The following is an 18,153-nucleotide window of genomic DNA, read 5'->3' as shown; positions in this document are numbered from 1 at the left end:
GGCACGCGCGCGAAATCATTTCCGGTAGGTACCGCCTATATATATAGCCTACCAATCACAATGACTTCCGGCCGTGTGTATTGAAAATGTGTATTAAATTGTAGTACTTACACACATCCAGTCTAACTCGAAACGTCGCTGTGCAATAAACTGGAATACACAAAAATCAGGTGAGTGGTATAGGTGGACTTTTAAGAAAATCAGAAAATCTTTTAATTATAGTTTAATAAATGAATTTACACTACAGTTTAAGCAAATACAGGTCAAAAGATAAATAATGACCTCAAAAGAAGTAGAAAAAATTATTATTTAGACACTTAAAAATGCATTTACAATTCATGTTTTAGGGGGACACATGAATACGCACCAAAAAGTCGAAATGTCCCTGTAGCCCAGGTACAGTGTCAGGTCAACTGTCCATCCATACCACATAGACGCACGCACAAACACACACACACACACACACGCACACACGCGCACACACCAGCAGCAGCAGCAAGTAAACAAACAAGGGCTGTACATACAGTTTTTCCTCTATGTTTCTAGGTCAGTCAAGCAACCTGGGAGCTGCTAAATTTGAATCCACCAATCAGAGAGGCTGTGTGCTTTTTCCCACCAAAACAGGTGCACCTGTTTTTACACACACGCAGCACAGAAACAGGATTTCTGCAGTCTATTTCTCATAGTGAGGACTCCCCTCAAACAAATGGCCATAATTTCCTAACCGTAGGGGCTAGAACAGTCATTCTTACACCGTTTTGTTCAGAAGAGATGGGGGAATCTTAAAGTGTTGACGATTTATCATTAAAATATGAATTATTGAAGATATTTGACTTGTAATGTACTATAACTGAGGAGAGGCGAAGCAAAAACTGCCTTGACTTGCCCTCAAACAACGCTTTCTAACTCTAAATCTATTTGGAGCATCGATATCATTCTTTCACCGTAAGAATGATATCGATCACCGTGAGATACGGCTTTGGTGAACAGTCATGGAAATTTTCAGGTCTCTGTGAAAATCCATCAAAAAGATATGACGAGATAAAAAAAAGTGCATCATTTCCAGAGTTTGAAATCTGAAGAAATCTTAGCGACGGACGAATTTCCTACCTTGAAACAAACATAATTCATGGCCAAATGGTAATAGGTGAGAAACAAGATATATTGGCACAAGCCTCATGTCTTCGCTTCATTAGGGAGATATGACGATTCACAAATGCCTCTCATTAGAGAAATCTAGCGGTGATTTTGAACAAACTCTCCACTGACTTTCTTTTTTCTGAAAGCAAGCAATACCTACGTTTTGATGTATAACTTGTAAGGATTGAGTTAAAATTGAGTGAGTGGCAAGAAGTTGTTCGGACATAAAGAGAAGGACAAGTGGCTCACTCAAAGCCAGCTGCAGAGCAACCATAACAACGCATGTATTTTCTGAAAAATCACAATTTTGCAACTCAAAACTCAAAGAGGGATAAAAGTAAAACAGTAAAAGTTTAGAAAAAGCTGATTTATACCTAAATACCTCAATAATTTGAGAACACTTTAAAGTTTGCTCATACTTTCTACGTGAAAGTATGAGGAAGTAGTTAAGTTTCAAATACAAGCAAGTTTTAGCAGAATTTTGGAAGTTTGCCATTCATTTCAATGGGACAAAAAATTTCATAGAAAGCATAATAATATTTTAGTAATAGTAAATAGTAAATAGTAATAGTAAAAAATACCAAATATAGCCGTCATTAGCAGAAATAGCAGAAAGTTTAAAATTTGAATGGTGAAAATAGCACAAAAATTGTGGAAGTAGTTAAAGTCCCAAAAACCTACGGAAGCAACTTGAAAAAGAAAAATAAAGTTTAAAGAGAAACAGGAACTCAATAGTGTGGATGCTTAACCAGCATCCACACAATTATGCACAAAATTTAATGTTAATGTAAAAAATGTGGGTTTTCAGTTCAGTTCAGTTCAGTTCATTTTTATTTCAAACATGTGCCTTCACAATCATTTCCAAATATCATTTCATTATTTGTTTGAAAAGGAGTAGGCAGAAGTAATTACTTATTTGTCCCTACCCCCTCAAGTTTTACCTCTCATTCTTTTAATTTTCTTTTAGTCTTAAATTAAACAAACAACATATGAAACAAAAGTACAGCAAAACAAAACAAAACATACATAAATAAAAAAAAAGAAATTAGCAAGCCCCACCACAGTATAGTTTCTTTTATATGAAAAATACAGACAGTCCAAAAAATGTGGGTTTTTATCTATATATGTTTATTATAGAAACATGCCTGTGTCATGGTCTGACCGGTCCTGGCCAGGTGACCTGCTCTTTTGTCTCTGTTTACATTGGTGGAGCCCCGCTGACCCAGAAGTTGCTCCGTGCTGAGTTCTCCACACCGGCAAATAGTCAGCGCTCACCAGCTGCCATGAATTATCTGCCTTTTGACACCAACAGAGAACACGGGAGCTGAACCACGAGCAGGGGAATAATGTGTGGAGTTTTCTGGTTTTTATCACGTCGCCACCCAGCACTATTTGGAGCTGGGAGAATTCACCACTGCTTTAGGATTGTGCACTGAACTGTTGTTATTTTCAGCACTGTAAATAAATTATTTGTGTCATCACAAAGGGAATCTGTGTTTGAGTCCAATCCTTCCGCCCTCTTGAAGACTTTTATCTATTCACTCCACATAAAATTAAAAAAGAATAAATTATAAAATACAAAGACCAACTATTTACAATTCCACTTTAAAGTATTTAAATTTTCAGCTTTTTCCTTTTAAACAACTTCAAAGTGAAAGAACAGAAAACACTGCAAACCACAATGCAATAAAATAAAAAAATAAGTATGCAAAACAAAAAGAAGATGCACGTTCTTTTCATATAGGCCTAGGGTGATTTATTGGGAGAGTGTTTTTCTGCTTGGAATTGCATACATAGGATTCACTGCATGAATAAACTTTCTGAATTCTTTATCATCCGCAACTGAAAATAGTTGGAAATCAAATTCAATCATTTTTGCCAGGTCTTTTTCAATTGATTTCTGTCTTGCTGAGGTCACAGACATTTGCAAAAACTGTCTAATAGATCTCTGGGTTGGTTTAGCTTGTCGTGATGGTATACTGCAAGATGCTGCAGATGCAGCAGCTGCTGCTGCTGCTGCTGCTGCAACAGTTGCAGTAGACACACTGGCATCTTCATTAATATCACACTCAACTGACTGTGTTTTATCTTCTCATTGCACCGATGGTTGGTCAGTTCTCAGGTGCCTGTACAGTTAGAGTAGAGAAAAATGTCTATTTTTCTAATTTTTCACTGTATTTTGATAACATTTCAAACAGTCCTTTAACATTTCAAGAAAACCCTGCAATTTCTCTTTCTTCCACTTTCGCTCTGCTCTCCTACACTGATGTAAGACCGCTCGGGTGGAGTCATTTAACCAGGGCTGAGGAATAGGTTTAGGGCGCCTGGTTTTTAATGGGTCACAATGTTTAGGGTCTCAGTACCAGGTTTCTTGGAACTGCAAAAGTACCTCATCCAGACTAAGATCTAAAGTAATTTCAGGGTCGATTAAAGGATTTTTTTCTAGAAAACTTGATGAGGCGATTGTCACCGTTAGCAGGGCAAACCTTTACCAGGTTTACCAGGTTACCAGGGCAAACCCTAACAAAAAGCAAACCTTAACAAAAGACATAACAGAATAAACAAGAACATAGAATAATATAAAGGAAGACAAAACAGTGAGTCGTCAGACCATGACAGCGAGAGCAGCAGTGGAAGAATTAAAAATTCAACAGCGTCTGCGTGGATTGCGAGCTTTAAACTTATGCACAAGAGAAATGTCAAATAAAACAGGTTTGTGAACATAAAACACTGAATCCACAGTTTTCAATTTAAAAACCGATAAACCACATGATAAGGTCAAGAGTGTGCCCCTTCTGGTGTGATGTGTAGGGCCATGTACAGACTGTACAGTATTAAAAGATTGAATAAGACTTAAAAACTCCTGAGCAAACAGTCCATCAGGGCAACAGACACGAATATTAAAATCACCAACTACTAAAATCCAATCATATTTAGGCACATACCCTTGTTGAATTTAAAAATGAGCAGTCAGAGGGTAATAGTTCAAAAATAATGCTAGGCTCATCACCTCTTATCCATGTCTCAATCACAAAGAGGAGATCCAATCCATCTGAAGACAAGAAATAGTTAATGACAAACATTTGCCCATGTATTTATTAAAGCCATCCTTGTAGAGCTGGAGTCTGGGCAGAAGTTGCCTGTGAAGCCCAAGTTAATGGGTGCAAATTCAAAAAGTTTGTTTCACGACTACCAAGAAGCAAAAATCAGCGGCAACCAGGCTTACGTCCAGGGGCCCACGACATTAACCAGACAAGGGGCAACATTATCCAGGAGATGCCTTGGGATTCAATGGAGCAGATCATAATCCACTAAAGCAGCTGCTAGAGAAAAAGTAAGGCAAGCTTTAAGCTTCACTAGCCGATCAGCATGTTTCTTGCGGCGTTTACGACGATGTGTCGGAGCAGGAAGAAGTACTCCATGTAGCAAGTAAGCAGGAACATCAGTCAAGGGTGGTGGATACTCTGTTGTTTGTTCTTGCTGATTAGTGGGAAAATACTGAAGATACAAAAGTTTTTCGTGTTCATATACCAGTGGGCAACCACACATCAAATTCTATCTCAGTGAGCACAGGCTCACCTCAGGGGTTAGACTTAACAACAGCGAGCTCAGGACTGTTCACACATTAAAAAAAAGGAGATGTTGCCAGGAGGTCTGGCAAAGATCGCCACACAGACCTCACCATAAGTGGTGCTGCTGTGAAAAGGGTCAGCGGTGCAGTTAGCTGATGACCTGGTCATCTCCACAAACACCACAGCGGTCATCAAAAAACACAAAACGTCTCCACCCTCACAATATTCTACAAACCTGTCTTAGAGAACATCACAAACTAATCTTCTCATCCTAGTTAGTCAGGTTCCAGTCTAATGAGAAACTGCAACTCAATTGGACGTTTAGGATTGTCTCCTGTCCCTGGGAGACATTTATAAACAGTGCTGCATACCCAGAGCAATCTCCCCCATCAGGAAACACTGTAAATACCATGCAAAATGACAATATAACAATAGACATTTGAATCTTAAACCTTGAAAAGGCAAGCATTCCTAATCATTCTACAGAATATTCAATCCCTTGTTTTGCAACACTTATAGCAAACTTATTTCAGATGTCGGTGGAATTATCTTATCTTGAAATGCAGTTTCATAGACCTCCAACAACAGTAACATCAATGGGGTTTTCAAAACATTCCATACCTGTTGGAGGAAGGAATCAGGGGTCCGTTCTTCGTACCTTGCTTACTACATCCAAGATCAAAGACACATCCAAGATCAAATCATCGCGCTAACTTTGAGCTCGCTAATCCGGTTCTCCGAACACACCTGTTGTTGACAATTAGTATAGCTGGATGAAGTAATCTGAGATCACTGGGTGGCTTAAAAGGGGCTACGCATCGATAGTAGAAACATTGATCGGCAACCCTGTGTTTGGTCGGCGAAGATGTCGAAGGAGTGCGCTCAGTATTTCACGGCAGCAGAGCAAGAAATCTTGATTGAGGGATATATATGATATTACATTATATCATGTGATATTATATTATACCACATTATATTATATTACATCATATCCTCTTTCACATTAGAGCCACAACAGGACCCACTAGAACATGGGAACAAGAAAAAGTGAAATATAAGAATATTCTACAGAATGGTAATATTTATCACTTATATTGCTTTTAGTCTCCTGAAAAGAGACCCTGAAATAATCTGTTTTTTTTTTTTTTTATAACAGCAACCAAGAAAAGGGCAGAGCAAATAAAGACAGGTGGTGGTCCTGCACCCCCTCATCACACCCCTTTTTGTACTGTGACATTTATTGACATTGTGGGTTTTTTTGTGTGTAGTTTTACATAACACTCCATCACTTTTACCTGTTCCCATGCAAAGGGTGACTGAGGCATGCACAGTAAGTTGGGATGTATATATATATATATATATATATATATATATAGAGAGAGAGAGAGAGAGAGAGAGAGAGAGAGAGAGAGAGAGAGAGAAAGAAAACAATACTCTCACGGGAGAATCGATATCTCTCTATGAGCACACCGTCGCGCTGAGCTAAAGGATCCTGTCTATCCCGCAATATACGCTGAATTCTGAAAACTCTCCTTATCAATCTTGCACCTTCCGCAATAGGTTGCTCGCGTACAAACGGAGAGGACATGGCTGCGACAGACTTCCCAAATCCACCTTCGCTTTTATAGCCGTGGTCTCTCATCTTGACTACACGAAATAATTTACTATTACTACTCTACAATATGAATTACATCTGAAATAATCAAATACATGACATAGAATGATTAATAGCACATTTCCCTTTTTTTAGGAAATGACCTGTATGTATCTGTGTGAAATCAATGAAAGAATCGAATACTGCATTATCTTTAGTTATATTGATAATATTTATTTATGGAAAAACAGTGGGGAAATATCGCTGTTGCTTTCGTATAAATGAAGCGGACATACCTGAGTGGCCGCGATCTAATCCTGTTTACATAAAGTAAGCCTGCTCCCAAGCAGGTTTACGCTTATGGATCTGTTGCTATGGCAGCAAGTCCCGGATGAGCTTCGGAGAACCGAATGATCCAAGATCACGCGAAATCGTCAACAATCAAATCCAGATAGCTTACTTAGCGAGGTACGAAGAACGGACCCCTGGGCAGCTATGAAGAGCATGAAGAGTGGAAAGGTGGTTGGTCCAGACGACATACCTGTGAAGGTATGGATATGTCTAGTAGAGAGTGCTGTTGACTTTTTGATCAAGTTTTTTAACTCAATCTTGGCGAGTGAGAGGATAGCTTAGGAACAGACAAGTGTACAAGTACTGATTTTTAAGAACAGGGTGATTGACAGAGCTGAAATATCTGTAGAGGGAAAAAGCTGATGTGCCACAGGATAAAGATAGGAGAAAGTGTTGCTGAAGCTAGGTAATTAACATTCACCAGCTGCCGTGAATTATGCACCATCAGACCCCGGTGTATTTAACGCGGTGACCAGGCTTCAGTCAGCGCTGGATCATTAGACTAAGCTCGTTAGTAGTGTTTTGATCGTGTGCTCTTTCCAACTCACTTTCAGATTGCTGTTTACTCCCTTTTTTGTCTTTCGCACCAGGAGGCGGAGAGGAGAACACGGGAGCTGGGTGAATAGACCACGGGGAGCCACGGCCGAGCGATTTCACTGGACTGTTATTGTTTCACTCTGTAAATAAATTCACTGTGTCATTGCAAGGAGATCTGTGCTCGAGTCCGCTTCTTCCACACACCACGACAGAATGATCCAGCCACCCATGGACTCGGCAGACTCCGATCTTGTTATGTGTCCAAGCAGACCTTTTGGACCGCCATGAGAAAATGTTGCATCACCTGGTGAAAGAACAGAGCACTCTGTTCCAGGCTGTCTCAGAGATTAAAGGTATGTTGCAACCTACACCTGCAGCGGTGGCCAATATTCCACCTACCTTGCCTCTGCTAAGTGTGGCAGCTGCCTGCCCCCGCTGCCTCCCTCTCCTCCTCCACACTCTGCCTATGCCTGAAAAATTTTCTGGGGATTTGGGCAAATGTGTGTGGGGGGGGGGGTTGACGCAGTGTGCCCTGATTTTCCGGCAGCAGACACATGCTTATGCTACAGACTGTGCTAAGATCACTTTAATTGTTCAGTTATTGACGGGCCGGGCTTTGAAGTGGGCTCAAGCTGTCTTAAGCACCAACCCAAATGTTTCCTACCCAGATATTTTGGTCAAGTTTAAGTGTGTTTTTGATAAAGGCTCCACCCCAGAGACGGCGGCCCACCGTATGTTCTCCCTGAAGCAGGGCAGAAGGAGCGTGGCTGATTTCTCTGTAGAGTTTTGGACCCTGGCAGAGGAGGCGGGCTGGGAGGAGAAGGCGCTTAGAGGAGCTTTTCTGAATGGCCTCAACGAAAGGATAAAACGTGAGTTGGCCACCAAAGACATGACTTTGAGTGCCCTTGTTGATATTCTTCTTCTTTGGCTCTCAGCGAAGGCGGTCGCACTTTCTCCTCTCCTCCTCACCCTTATCTTCCCTGCTTAGCCTCTATGTCCTTGTCTTGTCTCATGTGCATTACTTCCCTGGAATAGACTAACACAGCCGTTCTCTAAAACCTAAAAGAGAATCATGGATTTGATCAACTGGTCTCTGAATGCTATTGACACCATTTTCTCAACGAGAAGCCTGGGCTCGGGAGAGCCTGAGTGCCCTGGTGGGACTTTCCCTGCCGGTTACACGATGGACGGGTGGCAGACCTGGAGGGTCGTGTGCCTGGCGGGACTGTCGATCGAGGATGCTGAAGATATCTATCTATTCGGAACCGTGATAACAGGGTTCTTGCTGATCGGATTTGGCTTAGCCCTGGTTTATCAGAGAAACAAGAGAGCGGAACCGGCTGTTCAAACCCCCCCAAAGCTGCCCGCTGGAATCGAAGCGACGGGACGAGGCGCGACCTCTCACAACGAACGTAATATGGTCAACATCTTGGAGACCCTCGCATCGGCTGTGAAGGCTCAAAACAACAACATTGAGCGTATGGGGGGATACATCAGAGAGAGGCCTGCTCAAAATGGGACCCTTGAGCGACAGTTGGAAGACATCGCGGAACGGATCACTGCAGCTGTGAGGTCTCAGAATCAAAGGAATGACAACACCATGGAACAGAAGTTTAATACCATCATGGGGAGGCTCGCGGCTCTCCAACGGGAGATCGAGAGGCCAGTGTCGGAGTGTTAGGGCAGCCAGAAAATTCTCCGGGCTGCTCGCATGGAAATTTACAAAATTCAACATCGAGATTGCGGACCCCATAACGGCGCCAGCTGCAGGCCCAAGGCTGGAGCCGAAATTATCTCTCCCAGATAACGTCTGTGTTACGGCTATTCTTCCCATCCCATGCAAGGCCACCTGAGTTGGCTGGAAGACTGTTTACTTAGCCTGGCAGGGCGAAGGACACTGTCTCAGCTTGACTCTGGACATACACACACAAATACACATACACTGATTTGCACACACTGATCCCCCCTCCCCTTCCAAACGCCTTCGATGCTTGTGCCCTACCGGGGAAGATGGCAGTCGAATGGACCAGCGCAGACATGCTGCAGGACCGGAAGCGCTGTCTACACCGGCTCTCTCTCACCCTTTACCCGCCCCTGTTGCTTGTCTTGTGTTTCTATGGTGTATTGATAGTCATGTGGTTTTTGTGCTGAGATGTTTTTTCTGTTATCAAACTGTTCTCCCATCAGGAGCTCAGTCTGAGTGGAGTTTTTTTTTCTCCTCCTCTCTCCTCATGTCACATACTTTCGTTGTTTTTTCTTCCTATCAGCCTACCTTCTGGCATGTCTCCCCAATGTGATGTTTGTGTAATGTTGGTCAGAAGGTTCCTTTGTAAGTGCGCATGCGCCATTAGCGTGCTGCCTGCTGTAACCCTAATTTCCCTCGGGATTAATAAAGTATATTGATTGATTGATTGATTGATTGATTGATTGATTGATGTGCATCAGGTTGGATGATCACATGCGGGAGTTCGGGGGGCGGTCGGAGGAGTCTCGTCGCCCCATGTGGTCCTCGAAAGCATGGGTGCATCCGGTTCCCTCTGAATGCAGAAAAGCTGAACAGGAACCTGGAGATGACGAGGAACAGCCTATGCAGTTGGGGCGAGCGAGCTTCAGGACTGCTAGATGAAGGAAGAAACGCCAAACGGGTGATGTGTTTTGTGTGAGAGAAAGGGACAGGTTGTTGGTAGAGTCCGCTTCTTCCACAAACAACAACAGTCAGAGTTTAACTTAGAAAGCTTTTCTGTGACATATCGTCTTACACTTTATCATTTTTGTTGTGAAGCATTTGGTGATATTTATCTTGAAAGTTGCCATATAGAGTACATTTTTTTACTTTACATACTATTTTCAGCATGCTTTTTATTTGTGGAATGCTGAATTTCATCCCATTACGAATAACCTCTATGAATCTTCTTTCAGATTTAGTGTTGTGCACACATGGAAGTCCTCATACATCAATTTACTGAAGAGAGTTCAGCAATACAAAGAGCAACATGCAGCTTGGCAACTCCAAAGTCATCCCTCTTACTGGCTCACTTTCAAGTATTACCTGTTTGTTGACTTATTACCTACAATCAAACACTTTTGAAAGCATGAAGAAGTTGATGAGGTGATAATTCATCTTTTTTACGGGTTGTCTTCTAAACCACATTGTTCCCTCTGCCAAGTTTTGTTTGGAAACTAATAATGAAAGCTAAGAATGAGGATCTCCTGTATAGATGTAATTTCTGTATGTTTACTGTATCTTTAGACCAAGCTTTAGCAGTATCTGAAAGAATTTAAAGGATTTAAGTCAGTCTAATGTGTCCTTATGAGTCACAGGTTCAATCTCAAGGTGGTGATTTTTGTCATTTTTTCTGGGAAATTCTGTAGCCATCTATTGATGTTTCATTGAATTTACTGTCTTCAAAATACAATATAAACATGATTTTTAAAAATGTGTTGTTCTAAATATTAGTTAACAAAATAAACTACAATGCTAAGTATCTAAAGGGCTTTGCACATCACATATTTAAAAAATGCCTTTAAGACATATAGTGACAAGCATTCACATGAGGCCAATTTGAATAAAAAAGTTGGATGTGAGATTAAAAAAAAATTGTACATCATTCCTAACATTTGAAAAGGATTAAAGATGAAAAATGTCTTCGTAATACCAGTTGAGGTGTGAATGATCAAACCATTGAAACATGTTCTTCCTGGGGTGAGTGTGCTCATAATTCTGGATTTCTGTCAGTCATCGTAGGAAGAATTACATTTTTCAAAAGGAGGTGGGGCATACACAAATAAAAATACATAAAAATGATTGAGCTGGAGCTCATCAACACAGTTTTCTGAACTCAACACGCTGGACCGGCTTTTACAATGAATGAGAAACTTGAGTGTATAATAGTTGTAGACTTTGGCACTGCATACAGTGGCTATGCCTTCAGTATTACACAGAGAGGGGCTGAAATGAATCCCTTTTTGAAGCAATGGGGAAAAGAACTTGGACTGCAGACTCCAAAGATGCCTACCTGTGTTCTGTTTGATGAACATGAAGAATTTCTCAATTTTGGCTATGAAGCCAAAACAATGTATACCAGGGTGCGTGGAAAAGAAGCAAAGGAGCAATACTTCTTTGAAAACTTCAAGATGGCCCTTTATGACAAAGTAAGTAAAAAGCTCTACAAATGAAACATTACTCGATTACTGAAAAGGACAGATTAGACTGAAGTAAATTAAATGAATAACAATTAATATACAATTATGGATTACACAGGTCAACAGGTCATAATCTTTTCTTTTTATGTAGAATTTGTAAAGCTTTTTAATGCCAAGATCTGTATTTAGTTTTTCTCTAGCAAGGCTACTTATTTTGATGAACCTCAGTCCATATTTTGTACTTGTTGACAAACATTTGTGGACCAGAAGTAAAAGTATATAGTACAAAGGGGCATAATTATGAAGACTTATTGGTAAAAGCTGTCTGTTCTTTTTATAGTACCTCAAGTAAAAGTACTTGCTTGAAAAGGGTGATACAGTAAAACAGTACGGAGCATGAAATCATAACCTGGAAAAATTCTTCAGCACTGACAACTAACTATGTTACTGTCATGGCATCAGTGGTCTCTTTGACAGTTTGATAGGGGTAACCTTAGCTCAGGAAGTAGAGTAGATCATCTACTAATTGGTTGATGGTTCAATCCCTCGCTGCTGCATGAAAAATATCCTTGTGCAGGATATTGTATAAATCGCAGTATGAAAGTGTGTCAATGTTAGCAGAAAAAAATATAGAAATTGTGAGGGTGACTAAGGCATGTTGTAAAAAGTGCTTTATGTACTAGGTAGTGCTAAAGGAAGTGCTATTCATAAGCTCAAAGACTCTGCTTTGAAGGATGGTGGTTTTCAACGTTTGTCAGAAACCACGTTTGAACCATAGAAAACATTGGGTAACCGTAAATCGCCTGCATACCAGGAAAGAGTTCAGAAGTTGTTCAAGTTATACCTGCTACCAAAAAAATCTGGGCAGGGTGACTGACGAGCAAGGAGAATGTTTCCACCAGGATATTCAGCTGATAGAGCCTCACTACCAGGTTACATATAAGCTTCACATGGGTGCTGATATTGCATATATCAGTTTTAGAGGTAGATATCAGGTTTACAATAAAACCAGAAAGTGATCAGTATTTACATTTGTTCATTTAAACATCAGGAAGTTGGAGACATTTAAACTGCATGTCTACTCAATATTAAGCTTCATTAAATGAACTAGAGAAATAAAACCAACTGTGAGGGGTCTATGGATGTTGGCTGACTCAGAGTTATAAAATAATTCTGTGCTTTGTTGAGACATCAATAAGACTTGTACATGTATTTGTACATGGACTGGCCTTAAGACATAGTTAGTTTAATGTGGATGAAATTAATACATTGATGACTGTGTGTATACAAACTAACATCTTATCAACGTTTTCAAGAAACTCAGCAGAGATGTGATGATTAAAGCTGCAAACGGGAAGTCAATGAAGGCCTTGAAGGTGCTTACAGAAGCTCTGAGATACCTGAAGGAAGACGCACTGAAAACCATTACAGAAAACACAGAAGAGATAAAGCTCACTGCATCTGACTTCATCTGGGTGCTGACTGTACCTGCCATTTGTGATCCTTCAGCAAAGCTGTTTATTAGAGAAGCTGCGACTCAGGTAACATCATCTTCTTACAATAGTTTTGTCACGGTTGGGGCAGCAGTTGTGTGGTGAGGTGAGAAGAAGGATCCAAAATGCAGGTACAGGCTGGGGTGTGAGTGAGCTTTATTTACATAAGTGACAAAGTGGCAAAACAAGAAGAGCAGAATGGGGAGTTAACAAACCTAAACTGCGGAAAACTAAAGAACTAACCTGAAAAAATAAGGATATAGGGTGAGGAGTAAAATGCACAGAGGATGAAGGCAGAGAGACACAGAATGAACACTGGCTTACACAGAGTAATGCAGGCGACGCGACAGGGAACAGAAAATACACACACATAAATATAAAATACACATGAAGTAATGAGGGGAATGACACACAGGAGGGAAGCACAGCTGAACCCTAATTCACAAGATGAGACACAGACCTACAAAGTAAAACAGGAAACACACAGACTGTTTTCCAACACAAACTCAGGGACACGAACAGAGCACAGAGGACAGACACAGGTAGGGCTGATCAAACAGTAAACTCCAGAACCAAACCCTAAGAACAAATACAAAATAAGAATTAACACAAAACACAAGATGAATCCAAAAGGAAACACAAAATGCTGGGTCAATGACATGACAAGTTTGTAGAAAAAGTGACAACATTTGTTGAACATATGTGCAAAAAAAAAGAGAGAGAGAGACAGAAAAAAACTATGTGGTCATAAGTCACACAAATGAATCAAAGCATCCAAAGAATAACACAAAGAACACAGAAAAACCTTGACGATTTGTCTCCATGTAGAGACATAAATGGATTGGATTTTATGAAGATTTCATGGTTGACCATGAATTTTTAATTTTAAATTATTTTTAAATATAGTTTTTATTTCACTTACAGGCAGGAATCGTGACAAGAGAAACTCACCACAAGCTGATCATCGCACTGGAACCAGAGGCAGCCTCTGTCTACTGTAAGAATCTGCCAGCTGATGGCTTCATCACTCAGAACCATAATGCAGGATCACTGGATCTGTCTACAGGAACACAATACGTGGTGATGAACTGTGGAGGTATTGTATGTTACTCTGTTACACTCTTTTAGATATTTATCCACAGACATGCTGCAAACATCTGACTGTCTGCTGCTTCAGGAAGTCAGTTTTCATCACCTCCTGTGCGTTTCAGATGAAACCTTTGACATCACTGTTCATGAAGTCCTGGATGGAGGAGCCCTGAAGGAGCTGCACAAAGCCTCACAAAATGATTTATGTGGAAAAAATGTGGACATGAAATTCAAAGAGTTCCTCAGAGAAATTTTCTGCGATGGTGTCTGGGATGAATATGAACCAAATTCTCCCAGTGAGGTTCAGATATTGATGTATAATTTTACATATGTTAAGCAGATAGATGATGATTTTCTGATGTCCTGCCCCTTTAACCTGGGAACACTTGCTCAGAAAAGGCAGGAAATAGAAAAGTTCTTTGAATCAGTGCAAGGCGCTTCCTGGGATGAAGAGGGATTCAAAATCTCTAAAGAGAGACTGAGGTCTTTCTTTGCTGAGAGTCTGAAGGGCATCACTGACAGTCTCAGAGAAATCCTGAACAAAGATCTAAACATCAAGTACATTTTTTTAGTGGGGGGCTATGCTGAAAGCCAGATTCTACGTCAACATGTTATTGATCAGTTTGGTGATCAGTGTAAAGTGCTGTGTCCTTATAGCCCCCAGGCAGCGATCCTGCGGGGAGCTGTGATGCTTGGGAGAAACCCAGCAGTGGTGGAATCTCGAAAATCTGCCTTTACTTATGGGTTTGCAGATTCAGAGTAGTTTGATCCGTCCAAACATAAGAAAGAAAAGAATTTTTTTAGTCCAAGGGGAGGAGTTTTTAGAGATATTTTCAGAAAACTTGTGAGGGAAGGTGAAGATGTGAGCTGCAATAAAACCAGACAGTTCATATTTAATGTATTGGAAGGAAAAGTCAGACACATATAACAATCAGGTTTTATCACACACAAAGAAGAAATCCTCTGTATGTGGATGAAGAGGGAGTGGAGGAAATTAGTTCACTCGATGTTAGAATGCCAACTACACGAGGCAAGAAGCATGAAGTCAAACTTAATATCACATTTGGGTACACAGAGATAATGGTCACAGGCACAGGGTTAGTTTATGGGCCTAAAGAATAAACCATGATTGACTTCATAACCAGATCAGATTTTTAGAAACACTGAGACAACAGCAGTTTCTCTCTCTATGAAAGTCCTGCCATGGACCAACCCTTCCTCTCATCCAGTCACAGTCTACAGTCTCCCCCATCACCCTACTTTGTGATAACTTTAATTTATGGTTCTTATGATCATACTTTCTCGTTTTTTTTTTAAATGTCATACAGAAATTATTGTTATTACTCAGATTTTTATTACTAGTTATAGAGCTTTTGAATTTGTTCTGTAATGTTTGGAGTCCCAGTACCAGATCATTATGTGTGCTTACTTCTGTGATGAAGAAGTTGTTAAACTCATGTATTCTTTGTATTGTTTGAACTAATAAATTCTTTAGTTGGTTTTAAGCTCTCTTTTTTTTTTTACTGGTGGGTGGGGTTGTGGGATAGAACTCAATGAACCTCCCCATCCCGTCCGTTGACATTTCCATGTGTGCAAAGCACCATGGGTCAGCTTGGGCTGTGGTAAGCACAGCAAGTAGGCTAGGTGGTTAGATGGAGGAACATTGGTATCACAGGCCGCCGCACATCATTCGCAGTCTCCGGAACTCTATCCGTTCTCAACTTCCATCTCCCTCTCCATTCCGTCCCCGTCCACTAAACTGTCTGGTTCCAGGTATTATGTGCTCATAGGGTTAGGGGGAGACCAAGTTGGGAGGTTAGGGTTAGAGCAGTGGTCCCCAACATTTTTTGTGCCACGGACCGGTTTATGCCCGACAATATTTTCACGGACCGGCCTTTAAGGTGTCGCAGACAAATACAACAAAATAAAACTAGTACCGGTAAAAAGAATATTTATTCATAACACACGTGAAAAGACCCAAGAAAACCGAGTTAACAATAAAAACGATAATAAAATAACCCTAAAAACCGCTAAAAGCCCTGAAAACCATACATTTCACACCCAAGCCTAAACTCTCCAGGCCCGGTACCGGTCCGTGAGTCAGCTTTTTGAGGTTTTACATTCATCTATTATCTGTTATTTGCCATTCTTGCTACAGGATGGCCGTGTTGCCCCCAGGAGACCCTGAGACGGCAAGCTAGGTTCATCCCCCTTGCATAAATGCCTATATTTAGTTTTTTATTTTTGGCATTCTAAGTGTTATACGTATTCAATTGTCCATCTATTGTACTACTATCCTGGTTATTACTGTAGAAGATCTTTTAGTTGTTTATTTCCTATTTTTCAAATTATTTATATTTATATTTATTTATAATTGTATTTTCTTTTTTCTTTTTATGTGTGACTTTTGATTTCCAAGTTATGTCTTGTTTCTTTTTTTGAATTTTTACGGTCATTTATTATCTATTCATTTTCAATCTTGTATTATTTACCATTATTATTAATTGTTTTCATTTTCTTTTTTTAAAAAAATTATTGTATTATCCTTTTATTGTGTCATTAGTTTAACATTTTTTATTTTTATTGTTTGTTTTAATTTAATTTGTAAGGACACATCATCAGTAGTGGACCTTGGAATCATTGAGTGTTTCGGCCATTATCACCTGACACCCTCTTCCAAGCAAGGCCCTCCCAAGGTTGATCACGCCTTGGAGTGTGTCCCTGACTCAATAAAATTATATGAATTAATTTACGACTCTCTGGGTTTTAATTTTTAAACTTTTAAAGGGCCAATCAGGCCCTGTTGGGTTCGGTCCAAATCCAATGAGTATCGGTTACTTGGTAAAATCCTAACGTTATTCATTTTATCTTAATTTTAATAAAACCCTTTAAGATCAAGTATTCCTGTTCTACCGTTAATTGTCGTGCACATTTAACAAATTACTTTATTGTTGAGCTGTATTTTAAATTTTAAATAGCAAATAAGGCCCTGTTTGGGTTCATCTAAATCTAACTGAGTTTACAAATTCCTCCTATCAACTTATAATTATCCAAGCTTCTACAAATTTAAAGTATTATTACCATTATATATTTGTTTCTCCTTCATTTGTTCTCTAAATTTGTTAGCTTGTATTCTCACTTACCCGTACTTTAATCTTCAAATGAGGCTTCCTTTTCAACTTGTGTCTGCCACGTGATCGATATAGGGCGTTTATCAATATGCGTACTTGTGCGTACTTGCGTTCTCGTGTACTCATGATACGTCATCAGTCGGAGACCAAGTACTGTTCCAATTCGAAGTACGCATCAAGCCGAGAATGCGAAAAAGTCCCGGATGTGTTCTCGATCCGCCCGTTTTATCAATCATGCATCGGTGTGGACTTGGGACAGCTATATGTTCCAGAATGCATTTCGTCCAAAACTCAACAGCGGACTCCCGGCACATCGTTTTCACCCCCCCCCCCCCCCCCCCCCTCGCAGACTTGTCACTACTCAGGTTAAAGAAACTCCAGCAGCTGTCTATCGTATTGAGTGTCCACTAGAATAGAAATAAAAGCGTTCTAACATCTCACCTGCTTGTTTTTATTAAGGTATGTACAAGTATGTACATGTACACTATTTTTATTATTAGAGGTTTCACTAGTGCGGTTAAAAATGATATAAAAGTCGCTTTGATCACTTCTAAATGTTAATTTTTGGTTTATTTCAGTGTTTTATTTGTTCCTGAGTAAACTGGTTTGGCTGTGATTAAAGTTAAGCTTCATAACATGTTACTCACAGTTACATTAAGAGGGGACGGCAGTAAAAACTCTGGACCTGTGACATCATCACGCACGTTGGTGTTCCGACTTTACAAATCACGAGTCCGTGCTCGCGTACTTGAGAATTGAGAAACGGCCCACGAATCCGTGCTCGCGTTCTCGGCGGGTACGTACTCCCGTGCTTTCTCGGCGAGTACGTACTCACCGAGAACGCGAGTACGTACTCGCGTACTTGGGCATTGATAAACGCCCATAATCCATGTGCTCCACTTGGTCCGATTTCCTGGTTCCCATCATGCTCCTGCCGGTGTCCTGGGCAACTACTTTTGTGTCCGTGAACCGCCATTTTGAAATCCCATAACTATTGGGCGTTTCTCAATATGCGTACTTGTGCGTACTTGCGTTGTCGTGTACTCGTGATACGTCATCAGTCGGAGACCAAGTACTGTTCCAATTCGAAGTACGCATCAAGC

The 18,153-nt window shown here is 40.4% G+C and overlaps 1 pseudogene; it reads left to right on the top strand.

Moving 5' to 3' along the window:
- Positions 1-11,058: 11,058 nt before the first annotated feature.
- LOC134621108 (heat shock 70 kDa protein 12A-like) lies at positions 11,059-15,041 on the top strand (annotated as a pseudogene).
- Positions 15,042-18,153: the final 3,112 nt, after the last annotated feature.

Source organism: Pelmatolapia mariae, linkage group LG23, assembly GCF_036321145.2.
Source record: "Pelmatolapia mariae isolate MD_Pm_ZW linkage group LG23, Pm_UMD_F_2, whole genome shotgun sequence".
Classification (NCBI taxonomy): Eukaryota; Metazoa; Chordata; class Actinopteri; order Cichliformes; family Cichlidae; genus Pelmatolapia; species Pelmatolapia mariae.
Note: the sequence above shows the minus strand (reverse complement) of the source record. Positions and strands in the feature narration are given on the sequence as shown.